This window comes from Phasianus colchicus, chromosome 3, assembly GCF_987193195.1.
Source record: "Phasianus colchicus chromosome 3, bPhaCol1.hap1.1, whole genome shotgun sequence".
NCBI classification, from domain to species: domain Eukaryota; kingdom Metazoa; phylum Chordata; class Aves; order Galliformes; family Phasianidae; genus Phasianus; species Phasianus colchicus.
This window is the reverse complement of record NC_143438.1, coordinates 21,088,315-21,101,755: the sequence shown is the minus strand read 5'-3', so window position 1 is coordinate 21,101,755 and position 13,441 is coordinate 21,088,315. Positions and strand designations below refer to the sequence as shown.

The following is a 13,441-nucleotide window of genomic DNA, read 5'->3' as shown; positions in this document are numbered from 1 at the left end:
AAATCAATGGATCTGTCATTTCACTAACATTGCCTTCATTAATGAAAATTATTGCAAAACTTACTCCCCATCACTGCAGAGAGAAACCCAGATACTTAGCAGGTTTTTATCCCTGCTTTTCTAAAACTGCCTTTACAATTAAAGAAGGAAATATTTATTTGCTATTTATTTATTTGCTAAGACAAACAACTGTGCTTTATAAAAATAAAGATATTATTGCATGTTAATTTAATCAGAAAAGCATCATCAAAACAGATGTATAATCTGTGGTTTTATTTTCAGCACACCAACTTTACTCTCCCTAAAAGTAGAAATAAAATATTTTCTTTAATGCAGAAAATCACTTTTTTTTTTTTTTTTTTTTTTTTTCCAGAAGGAGAATTACTGGTTTTCTATGATAAATTAAAACAACAACAACAACAATAACTAAGACAGGTCACAGAGGAGGAAAAACAACTAGGGCTAGTGCTCATTCAGAAATCCGAGGGAGGAAAGAAATTTGCAGATAAAGTGACATTGCCCCTGTGTAGTTTAGGCTCTTTCAAATACATTGAATGAAGTTGGTTTTTTTGTTTGTTTGTTTGTTGGTTTTTTTTTTGTTTGTTTGTTTGTTTGTTTGTTTGTTTTTTAATATGCACATACAGGCTGGATATTTTAAAAAAAATTGGCCTGCAATTTTTTTTTTTTTTATGTCCAAATATATAATTTTCCTTTCACATGGCATATATCTTTCATGGACGTATTTCTTCCTGAGCTATTCCTTTCATTACTTGAAAAAGTTATGTTCTCGAGTTTAGATTTCTCCTCTACCCTTTTTATTTTGTGTTTGCGATGTGTAAATTTAGACAACCCAGAAAAATTCTCTTATAATTTCTACTTTTGGAGCATATTATGTTAAAAAGGAGATTGTATTAATTGAACCAAATGGCAGTTTACCTTGCCCTTTTAATATGTTAATATTTTGTTATATTAATAATTTACTAGAATTTAAAATGAAGATGTAATTCTTTTGGTTTTACAACAAGATGTTCTTGTTGAAACAAGAACAGGTCACTCATTTGCCATTATTTCTGCAACCAAACATAGCTTTTAGAAAATGAAATGCAGATTTTTTAATTTAGTGATGTTATCTTCATCATAAAAACCTTTTGCATAGGTTTTTAACTGCAGTATACTAGAACAGTTTTAGTATCAATTCCAAGTTCACAACTCTCAAGAATATATGTGAAATGTGCTAATGGAGGTAGTAAGGAAAACTTGCATGTTTGTAAGTTCATCTTTAAATTCCTCATCCTCCCTGGAATGTCATCAGTAATAAGATATTTTTATGGCTAACAGTATTCTCATTATTCTTCATTTATCCTTCAATTGAAATAGTCACCTTCATTTTTTTCGTTAATAGAAACAGTAGCTCTTATTGCAGTTTCTCTGCCCCAGTGAATAGCCCTTTGAAATAAGTCAGTTCAGATGAAATTTGTTCTCTTTAGTGGCTAGACTTTAGGATAATTTACTTTTATTATAATTACTACTTTTAGTGAAGAATGTTGAACCTACAACTCTTTTTCATGTTGAAGTGTAACTATAGGAGTTAAAAATAAAATAGAAGGAGCAAATGAAAGGTAAAAAAACAAACTTAATTGATGAAAATTATGTCTGCAGAACTGGCATTCCAGCCATACAATAGTATATGTATTGGTGTTTTAGTAAAATGATAAGTGAAAGACAGCTCAGTTGAGCTGACATTATTGCATTAATCTCCCTTTTCCTACATGGAGTCTTATGTTACAAAAAATTTGTGATCTAGTACATCTTAGTAGTCCATTCTGCACGTAATAACAACTCACATTTCAGCTTCACTGAGCTTAAACTTTCTTTTGAATATGCACCATGGCAATTTTCATCCCAAATTAACTGGAAGACAAATAAAATTATAAGAGGTACACAAAATATTTCCATTTGCAAATAGTGAATTAAGTTACTACATTCTATGACAGGTTCTATTTGTAGTATTTGACTGAATCTTTTCAATACTTTTTGAATTTTATTTGCTATTAAACACTAATTTTAAAAGATCTTAACTGGGGAAACCCATAAATATACAATGTTAAACTTCTTATTACATTTATTTAAACTGCTAAGTCTTCTAAGCGGTTCTCCACTTCATAATACATAAATTTTTCCTCTGAACAATACTCTCTGCAATCATTCCAATGATTTGCTGCTTTTGTTCCTATATCTAACTAGAATCACAGTCTAACTGTAACAAAAATTATGAATAAATATTCCAGGAAAGTAAAAGTCACAAATCCCAGTCTTCATATGTAAAACATTCAAAGATAGATAGATAAATTGAGGCATATACCAGAAGCCCTAAAATTTCTTTTGATAAATTCTTCCTTTAGCTGACTAGATGAATTTTTATGTTTTTCTCATGGGTGTCTAGGCACCTTATATGAAGCTCTCAGATAGTTTTTTATTCATTTATTATGATTTAGTACTCAAGAATGGTTACTAGGAGAAAAAAAACAGAACACAAACATTAATAGAAAGGCTATGTACCCAAATTGAGATGTTTTTATCTGATTCGCTTGAATTTATTTCAGAAGAATATTGTTACACACGCATACTCTGATTCTGACCTTCTATGAAAGCATTTCGTATGTGCAGTCCACATAACCACATAGCACAGGTTAAACTGCTCTTCTGCTGATAAAGCTGGCAGCAAGCATTTTAAGGAGCATACTCTGCTACTCAGTGAATTTCTTCATGAAATAAACAACTACATCACCAGAAGAGACAATTTAACTTCAACTATATGTGCCAGACATTTAGAGATGCATCCACATACTCTCCTTGATAACGAATATGAGAAGCTAAATCCTCTGTTGAATCTATACCCTTACCTTTTAAAACTTCTTTTTAAACTTCGTAAAATTATTTATTTCTCTACACTATTCATGATAATATCAGGTCATCAGAAATAACTGTGCAATATCAACTATAAGAATGTATAAAATGGGTTTGACAAACTCACAAGGACAAGTCAGTCTCATAAAGGCTTTATCCCAATTTTATGAAGTGGCAACTGAAATAACTGAAACAATAAAGTTGCTCCAGTAGACAGAAATTAGTCTTAATTTGATCAATGCAATTTTTAGTTCCACAAGGTGGTTAAAAGAAAGAATGAGTTTGAATTTGTAACTACAAAGCTGTCAGCAACTGTTAATATTATGGTCCTTTTTTCATAGAAATTTGATGTGTGGATCACAAGATCTGGGAGTATACATGAAGATCTCACTGTCCATACTATTTTCTTATGCTCTTCCACAACCATTACCGACTTGGCACTGCTAAAGAAATGTCAGTTATCTGCACATAACATTAGTTTGTCAGTGGTTGGCAGGTGTGTAATCTTCCTGTGTTTAGGCCTTGTTGCTTTCTTACAAAGGTTACTCAGCAAGACCTTTGTTTTGTGTGCTCAGTACATAGTGATAAAAAAGAACGGTATCATAAGGATACTTTTAAATTTGAGTTTCAAATGGCAATTCCATGCCTAAGAAAGAGAGGCAGGCTTGCATTATTCTAACTCCACAAACAAGAGTCCAACTAAGGAACAATTTAGCGTATGTAAAACCGCATATGTCTTATCCAATTTAATGTAAGTCATACTTGCATGATCTCTGTGCCCGTTATACTAGACATGCTGAAACTATTTTTTAACTTCAAACAAACCTTAGATGCATATTCATACCACCCTACAGGTACATAATATTCTTTAAAAGGTAAATCAAATAAATTTGGATTGCATAAAACAGAAATGTTTATCCACATTGCAAATTAAAAACTAACTACAAAAATTAGTTTTATCTGAAAATAAATCAATACTTATTATCTACTAATATCTTCTGCAATTTTCAATTTACAGTTTTTCAATTGTTTTCAGAGACTTCTTTCTCTGTCACATTCTCTTTTCTGGTGTAGAAAGGTGAGAGGTCATATGCAGACAAAAATGAAGACAAGTAACAAAGCAAAACACATTTTATTAGACAAAAGCAGTCTAAATTGCAAATATTTTGCAATTTAAAATCTGTACTATTTGAAATAAAACCACCTCCTTTTCTCTTAGGAAAAACAGTAAATTGCAAGTAATTTCAGATCAGACATCCCCTTTCAGACCTCTGAAACCCTGTGGACCTAATCACTGACACTATAATCATGTATTCCCATTCTGTATGACAATATAAACAAGTTCATTAATCAAAGTAATTGATTATGCAGATCAAATTTAAGTTCAGTCTCACAGGTAATTCCATTTACTGCTTTAGTTTCATAGTACTTAAGCATGGGTAATGGCTGGAAAGGAATTTTTCTACTGGAAAATGAATAGAAAATAAATTCACCCGCTAAGCTGATCTTTCTTGTGAGTTTTCCTTGTCAGTCATGATCTTTCCTGTATTTTACAGTTTAAAGACTATTTAAGAAAACTATAGGGTAATTTGCTATTTTGTTTTTTAATTTCTGAAGGACAGATAATTTTGTTTCTGGAGATCCCTTCCACCTTTTAATTTTTGTAATCAACCAACCATTAACCATGCTTAAACAAAGCCAAATGGAGCCACCTGCACTTTCATACAGATTATTCACACCATTAAAGCCTTCCAAGGCAAAGAGCAGTTAATCACAAGGCCATCATCCTACAGCAAACTGGGAAAACCAGCTTCATTTTAGCATGACAGATGTTTCAAAGAAGGACACATTCACTAAGAATCTGCCTACTATTCAATCAAGGGATACATCTATTTTTTTATTCCTATAAATATTTTTAATGTTTCTCAACAACATTAAAAAGTTAGCCAAGTTTATAAAAATAGAATTACAAGTCCATTCACACTGTCAGCCTCAGATGCCCTATCATAGGTAGACATTCTCATTATTAAAGTTAGCCAGTTTCAAGAAAAAATCCAAAAATTTTGAAAGACTCACAGAAGAGTTAATATTGTTGTTGAAATATTCTATATGCTTTAGAACAGACATTCAATGACAATATAAAAATGTCCCATTTTAGATAGTAAGGAACAACATTATTTGCAGTTGCCAGACTAAACTATCAGAGCCATCCTCTATTAAAATCAAATTAGATCTGATGATCAGGATTTCAACTGCAAACTGAACTTTTGTAATTAATATAACTAAGGGCCTGAGACACAGGGAATAGTCTGCTAGCACCATGAACGCACAGCTCAGATGAGTCATTTTCACATTGCTGCTTAATTGAAGTAACTTCTGCTTCAGCTACACTACAGGTACAATTACATGTCATATTAGTAGTAGAAGAGAGAAAAATATTGGCTAAATTACCATTATATATATATATATATATATATATATATATATATATATATATATATATATATATAAAATTATCTATATATAATTATATATATATAATTTTATTTTATTTTTAAGGAAAAAAATCCAATTAAAAGCTATAAAATCTCCCAGTGAAAATTTGTATACAAACACTGGGTGTCCATATCCAAAAGTTTTATATTTTAACATGGAAATGCTGTTTTTGTCACAGATCCAAAACATAGCATGATACTAGACTATGAAGAAAATTAACTCTCTCAGCCAAAACTTGTTCACTATCTTACCTGAGGAAAGATTGTTTTCTAAGAGAAAAGTTACTTCAACACAATGCAGGAGAACGGACACAGAAATCTAATTTGCTCATACAAGTCTGATTACAATGGAATGCTAAAAGTCAATAACATATCATTGCTAATCAGCAATAACTCTCTATCAGTAATGTGCTAACTTACAAATTTAACAGAATATATGCAAACAGTTTTCAGTGTCCCCACAAAACATTTTCCTTATTTCCTCAAGAAAAAAGAAAAAAAAAAAAACACAATGTGCAGCCTAAATCATATAAAGACTGTAAGATTTGCCTACACAAAAATCTGTAGCAAATGACTTTGACAAAGCATGCTTGCAGTCACAGAAACATTTCTCCACAAATCATCACAGAGGATAAGACAGTCCCTGCTACAAAGCATTAAACCTAGATGTTTCAAACTGGTGGAAGTAGCTCTGGACTCCCAGGTTTTTATCACAATGAGCGTTTGGAGGCAACACAATCAAACTAAAATAATCACTTCTCACTAAGCTGGAGCTATTTTCTAGACAAAGATCATTCACAAGAGTTGGGAGTCTGCATGGACTTATGAGTGTGTTGACATATTCATGTGTCATTCCTATTTGCTGTAACTTGTGAACCATTCTAAAAGTTGTTCAAAGTAGCAGGCTCCTATTTTTAGCACTGACATAAGAATTAATTGTGAATATCATCAAGGATATTTTAGATCTGGGACTGTGAGGAGTACACAGGATCTCACTGGGACCACTCAGCTGGCTGCCCAGGATTAAAATTTTAAATAAGTGACTGGGTTTGGGAGGGGTGGAAAACAGCAATACTACGTACTAACCAACCAAAAAACACTTCCTTTGCTCTTTCCTGTTTTTTACTTCTTCAAAGAGGAAGAAGTGTAAGGCAGAACAGAAAATTCTCTCAAAAGCATGGATTCTCCTGTGTCAGTGTTTCAGTGGTTCCTGACGAGTTTAGATACTTTTCAAGACACACATAGAAAGAAATATTAATGTTAAGAATGTTCTTCCTCTCCCTGCCATTGAATCTCCCCCTCTTACTTTGTCCTCTGCTTTAGACAGAAAGAAAATACAATCAAATCCAGTATACAAATACCATTCTTGACTAGAAGCTATGAATATTCTACAGATTTATCTGTACAGATTTATCAACAACTGTCTGAGAATATGTAACCTTTAAGTCCAAATAAAATGCACTATGAATAGAAAGAGTATCTTCAATCTTGAATTCATGGATTTTTCAGAAATTCAAACATTTGTGTTGCTTTGGAAGCATACATATGTGTGCCTGAGAGTCTGAATAGGTACTGATCTGTGTCAATAATGACCCAAGGGAATTTAAACATTTAAAAATAGGATATTAATAATTTCACATTTCCTTGAATTCTGCAATACCTTAATTCTATTTAACCTTTAGTCAGTGTACTACTACAGCATACTATTGCTCTTCACTGTCATTTTAGATGGCCTTCATTGCCCTCAATTTCTTTTACTATATATTTCTATTTCTATATCAGCATCTAAATTCTTACAGTTACACGTATTTGAGTAATGCTTTCCCCTCAGCCACCCCATCCCTGGTGCCTCTCACAGAAACTGATCAGACTCCAGCATCATAAATGATTTGCCTTCTTCCTGTAGCAGGAGTTCACACTCTGCTGGCAGCTCCAATTCACATATGAATCTCAATTCTCTTGAGAAAACCATTTGTTATTACAGCCCTCCATTCTGCTAACCTGTACAATTCAGTGCAGAGATTCATTCTTTGTGCCCTACTAGTTTAACTTATTGGTGATGATGAGCTTAACTCGCCAAGGATTCCACGTGAAACACTGCTCTGATGATGGATTTCACTTAGAGGTGAAATATTGATGGGCTGAACGGGTGAGAAAATATTACATTAAAATTACTTTCAACAAATGAATTTAAAAAGCAAGGAACTGCTTAGGTGAAGCAGGATAAAAAACCATTATGGTATATGATGGTTGACAAGTTAGTCACCCTAGTCTAATTGAATGCTTGAGAAATAAAATACTAAAATAAAAATGTTTTTTTTTTTTTTTTTTTAATTAGGTAGCTAAAAATTAGCAACCAAAATATTTGTGACTTACCATACAGACTGGGATTTTGCAGCAACTGCAAGATTAAATACCCTACAGGAACTGGAAAGTCAAAATACCAAATTGTCTTTCCTCAGTGTTGTCAGAAGCTGATTTTCATCTCTTCATTTTGGTGATAAAGAAGGGTTAGAAATTTCTATTGTTTTCTAGCCATAGCCTAAGATACAAAGCAATTTGAGACTCTGAACTCAGTGATTTTTCTTTCTATCACAAATGATCTATAAGTTTCATTACTCTGTGATCTTTAATTCCTCAGGCAGAAGTTGTATTATATAAAATAAGTCTCCCAGAAACTGAAACGAAACCAAACATGTGCAGCATTCCAAGCAAACAACAAACAAATAAGCAAACCTCAACACAAAACCTTATTTCAGTTTATCTACTTAGTTCTGCTCTGTCTGTAGAGACACTATCCATTTTCAACTTGACAGCAGGTGCTATATTCAGTTGGTCATCCTGAGGAGGAATTTCTAATTATATGGTTGAAAATTTTAGACATATTTCCATTACAAAACAGAATAGAGTCTATGTAGAATCATCAGTTTTGCTAGTACATGAAGACAATTTTAGGTAGGCACATTGCCCTGTATTTGTTAAAATACAATGTGTTGTGATATGAAACATCCAATGTCACAACAGGAATGATTGCATCTCCAGACTGAGAATTCCACTCAGTGGTTACTGAAGTAACTCGAGAAACCAACAATTTTGTTTCAGTAGTGAAAAGAAAATGCAAAACAAACAAACAAACAAACAAACAAAAACTATTTGAGATTTTGACTCAGTAACAAGTACAAAAAGCAGAACAACTACAGAAACTGAAAATAGATGTTGAGATAGTAATTTGTCCTGTAAAACACTGATTACAAACAGCTATCTGCCTGTTTTGGTATGACAGTTGGAACTGGCATTTGCTAACTGTGAATTACCTGAATCAGTGGAATATTAAACTACATCTTTTCCCCCAGTCTTTCTTGCAGGATTATTAGAAATAATATAAAAATATCTAAAAAAGCCCCAGAAAGTTTGAGGGGAAAAGTGCACAATGTAAAAATAATCATATGAATGTTGAAATTCATGAAATTTTGAAATGAACAGATTTGAATCCTCACTTTTTCTGGCTCAGAAATCTTTAAACTCTGCCTTCCAGATTTCTATCTTGATTACTGACTGTTTCACTGGGGGAGAGACAGAGAGTGTACTTTGCATCTACAACCCAGTTTCCCAATTGGAAACAGGGGAAAGAGATGGTAAAAGATAAGCATAATCTAAACAAATAAAAAACAAACAAACAAAAAAGGTGTAATAATTTTCTAAGACAAAATTTAGACAAGACTTTGAAATAAAGCACAAGTATTGATTCCAATTACTCACACTTCCATTTAAAAATAACCCAAATCAATCAGAGTTCCAATTACTGACTTTAATATTACACTAGACTGAGGAATAGTATCTGTATTGCAAAAATTAATTAGGCTGTTCTGTTTCTTTATACTTTGTCATGTATGTAGTTCACTGCACCTATGTTAACAATTTCCAATATTTTCTCAGGGAAGAATAGTACTTAACTCTAGTCCTGTGACACCTGGGGGCCCTGCTCAGGCTCTAACCCCTGTGCTAGTCCCAAGGCCACCAGCCTCTATCCCGGTGAAGATGCAGAATGCCCTTGTCCTGTCTCTCACTGTCCTGACTTTCTTCACAACCTGCATCTCTTCATTTTACATCCAGCTTTTCCCAAACTTCCACACAGATCCTGATCATAGTTAGGCACCTCACCTGTCTGGTACTCTCAACATCTCCTGTTACTATGCCGAGCTTGGCCCTGCACTGTGTCAGTGTCAGACCTCAGCACCCCACTCTTCCTCCCCTGTGAAGCAGCCCAGCTCTTGATGTTCACTAGCATTAAGTTTTCCTTAAGAATAAATTATATTTCATCAAACATGACACTAAAAAAATAAGTTGATGATGAGCTTAATAAGATATTATCTTAATAATAAGATGAACTTATTACTGTTTTCTATTAATTCTCTCAAAGAGGTAAGTGACTAGGGTCAATAAGATAAAGACATATTACATTTATTTCAGTTGCCGAGGAGAGGAGAGGAAAAGGAAGAGGAGAGGAAAAGGAAGAGGAGAGGAAAAGGAAGAGGAGAGGAAAAGGAAGAGGAAGAGGAGAGGAAGAGGAAGAGGAAGAGGAAGAGGAGAGGGAAAGGGAAAGGGAAAGGGAAAGGGAAAGGGAAAGGAACACAGAAACAGATGAAATAAATTAGAATTTCATTCTTGAATTCAGTTTGATCATGAATTCTTTGAAGAATTGCAGTATCAAGCCTGGGCTCAACTCCCTTGCTTAAATAAACTGAATTTATGCTTCAGTAATACTTATTTCAAGGTGGTATTCTTATTGTCCTCAATCACTTCAGACATTTTGTTTTTAAACCTATTATTATTAAATTTCCAGAAGGTAGTAAAAATGGCAATAATCAGTCAGAACAATAAATGATTTGAATTCTAACCCTTTCATTAGAAAAATTAAATTGTTCTTGCTGTCTATCAGAAGCTTCACATTCACTTTACACAGATTTATTCCCTTCACTTTAAATGTATTGTATTCCTTGTTTTTATACAACAAGAATGATCAACAATATACTTTCATATTTAATTGATAATGTATTTAAATGATAATAACAAAAGATGCTTTTAACAACTTTCTTCCATCTTTCACATTTTAATTATTTAAGGGTCTGAATAAAATCCTGAGGAAGAATAAAGTAAATTCACCTGGTGTTACTTTTGTTGAACAACAGCATAGAATAATAATTTTTGCTATATTTAAAAAGGAGGTAAAGGAAAATTACCGCTTTGCATGTGAAGTGCATGTATTATTCAATATTTGGGAAAATTAATTGAAAAGATAAGACAATCTCTGAGTTACATCATATAAGAGTAAATGCAGCATTTTCAAAAAACAACCTCTCCTATTACATGGCCATTTTTCTCATGGAAACCAATTATATACTCACTCAATTTATGCTCACATAAACTCAATTGTTCTTGCAGAGAATTTACACAATATGTCTGCTTAAAAATTGTAACACAGGAAATGTAAAAATATCCATCTTTTCTCTCAAACGACAAAGGAGAAGCTCAATGGATTTTCTTAACACAAAGCCAAACAGACAAGACGTAAACAACAAATCATCCCCTTACATGAAAGAAATGCAGGTGCAGCTGGAAGCAGGGGTTCTTCCTGTCTATTTAACCACTGATCATTGATACACCTTGCCCAGAACAAATTTTATGCATGCATGATGGAGAAAGTAGTTCATGATTCACCGGGTCATTATAAACTGAAGGCAAGTAAATGCAAAATGAAATGGTCATGCAAAAGTAGCGTATGAACATGCAGTGACTCATAGCTCTTGCTGCTCCATTTGTCAGATGTTCATTTGTAATGCAGCCATTAGGGCAGAAGAAAGTATATGGTCTGCACTTACCACATATTTTATGTTTTGCTTTGTTTTTCAGAGCAGAAAGAACTTAAACCTCACACTAAATTCTGGATATCAGGACTGAAAAGAGTGAGAGATGCTTCACAAACTGGACAGTGCAAAATATATCCATTATGCTATTTACGTGCTTTTCAGTGCAACGCAATGAGATTTTTAGACACTTGAAACATGATGGTATAGACAACACTCACCTGATGCATATGTCTGTAAGTAAGCAGACACATTTCAGAAATGGTGGTAGATGTATGCAAAACTTACTATAGACAGTATAGAGTTCGGATTTGGTGGCTAAGGGTAGATGTTTAAGGATAGCGTATTTCAACCACTGTTACTGACGTCCTCTATTCCACATTTTATGATCTACAGTCTTATTTGCCCATTACGGAAAGACACTACTCTAGCAAAATACAGTGGTTAATATCTTTCTTTTTTACAGCTAATACACAATATTGAACTTCTTATAAAAGAAAATTAAAAAATGTTAGTGTATTTATGTTAGCTAATATTAATTTACTTTTAAAAATTCAGTAAATTCTAGACATAAATTTTAATTTCAGAAATATAGTACTTTTCATCTGTATCCATAAAACTTCATTAAATCCCAACTTTTCCAATTCCAATATCTTGGGAATATCAAATATCCATATCTGAAAGGAGATTAAAATATTCTTAGCATAGCTACTAGTAATTTTTCACCATTCTTCATGACCTGAAGAACTTTATTCCACAGAAAGCATAGTAAGCTGTCCTTTATATTTTCTAAATGTTTGACTGATGAGAAGAAACTCCTGAAGGAATTAAGTCCAACTCTGTTTCTCTGAAAGGAATGGAGATACTTCCTACAGAAGTTTCTGTATTTGAAAAAATGTTATTTGAAGAAATTGTAGGGTAGAAAATATGAGCATATGAATGTATTAAAAGATATAAATGTATTTCTGAATAAGAGAGGAATATATATTCAACATCTTATTTACAAACAATTTCATTCTCATGTTTCAGTAGCTTTCCAATAAATGGAAACAATTTTCCTAGAAAAAGAGAAAGCATGATAAGATTTCACAAGCTAAGTCCATAGCTGTCAATTTCTGACAGGTCAAATTTCATATGTAAATACTAGAAGTCGCGTTCACAAATGCACAATTTTGAAGAATGAGATTTCTTTTTTTTTTTTTTTTTTTTTTTCCTATGGAAAATACATATTTGTTTAAAAACGAAAACATTGCAGAACATAAAACAAATTGTTATGAGATATGATTGGGTGCAAGCTGTGCTACCTTTTAAAATAAACCACTTCAAGCTATTTTTATTACTATTGATATTGCATGTAAAAGAAAAAAAAAGATGCCATCACTGTACTCCAATAGCACTCAGGACTCCTGTGATGAACCTTCAGTTCTTATGCCAATACAATCTCTGGCAATCAGCATGGCCTCCATACTCCTAGTTATTATGTTTTATCTTTCTGAAATACAGAAAATTTTACTTCCTTTCCATATAAAGTCTTCAGGAAATTACTGTCTCATACTGGTTACAGAAGGATGGCCTGTCCCATTAAACAAAACTAACTGATCGAATGTAGCTAAATCAGATAAAAGAATGATGGTCAGGGGCCAAAACTTTTGGAAACTCATCACAGAGACATATTTGATAGATTTATCTGTTTGGCTTTTAATCAGTTGTAAATCTCAGATTCATTAAACTGCAATTTAGCACTCACAAGATCATTCATTTCAGTAATTTACAGCAACGTCACAAGGCAAATGCTGGCTCTTTTTGAATTTAGATATCTGACTACAAAACAAGAATCAGTAATCTTTTCATCTCTAAATGAATAACACAGGATGGTCCCAGAAAGTAATAGCGAGGAGAAGTCTTTAATGCATCCAGCAACCATACACTGTTCTGCTGTTGAAATCTGCAAATTGATGCATTAATTTACTGCACTCTACACAAAGACTGGCAAAAACATTTTTGTTTAAACTCACGTAAGTGTTCTCTTTTAACAACAAATCTAATTAGGAATTTAATAGGTGCTATTAACTGTGATTGTGATTCAGACTGTTTTATACGTTGCCTAAAGTATTTCTTTTTGTTATTTTCATTCACTTGAAATATGATATACTTTTGAACAGTACCCTATGTGAA

General features: G+C 32.8%; 1 long non-coding RNA gene across 1 annotated transcript in view; it reads left to right on the top strand.

Moving 5' to 3' along the window:
- LOC149918446 (uncharacterized) overlaps positions 1 to 9,983 on the top strand; it is an 80,434-nt gene extending 70,451 nt beyond the window's left edge. Inside the window, exon 4 of the long non-coding RNA XR_016465042.1 lies at positions 9,873 to 9,983. This is a non-coding gene — a long non-coding RNA (uncharacterized LOC149918446). The remainder of the gene's footprint in view (positions 1 to 9,872) is intronic.
- The last annotated feature ends 3,458 nt before the right edge of the window (positions 9,984 to 13,441 follow it).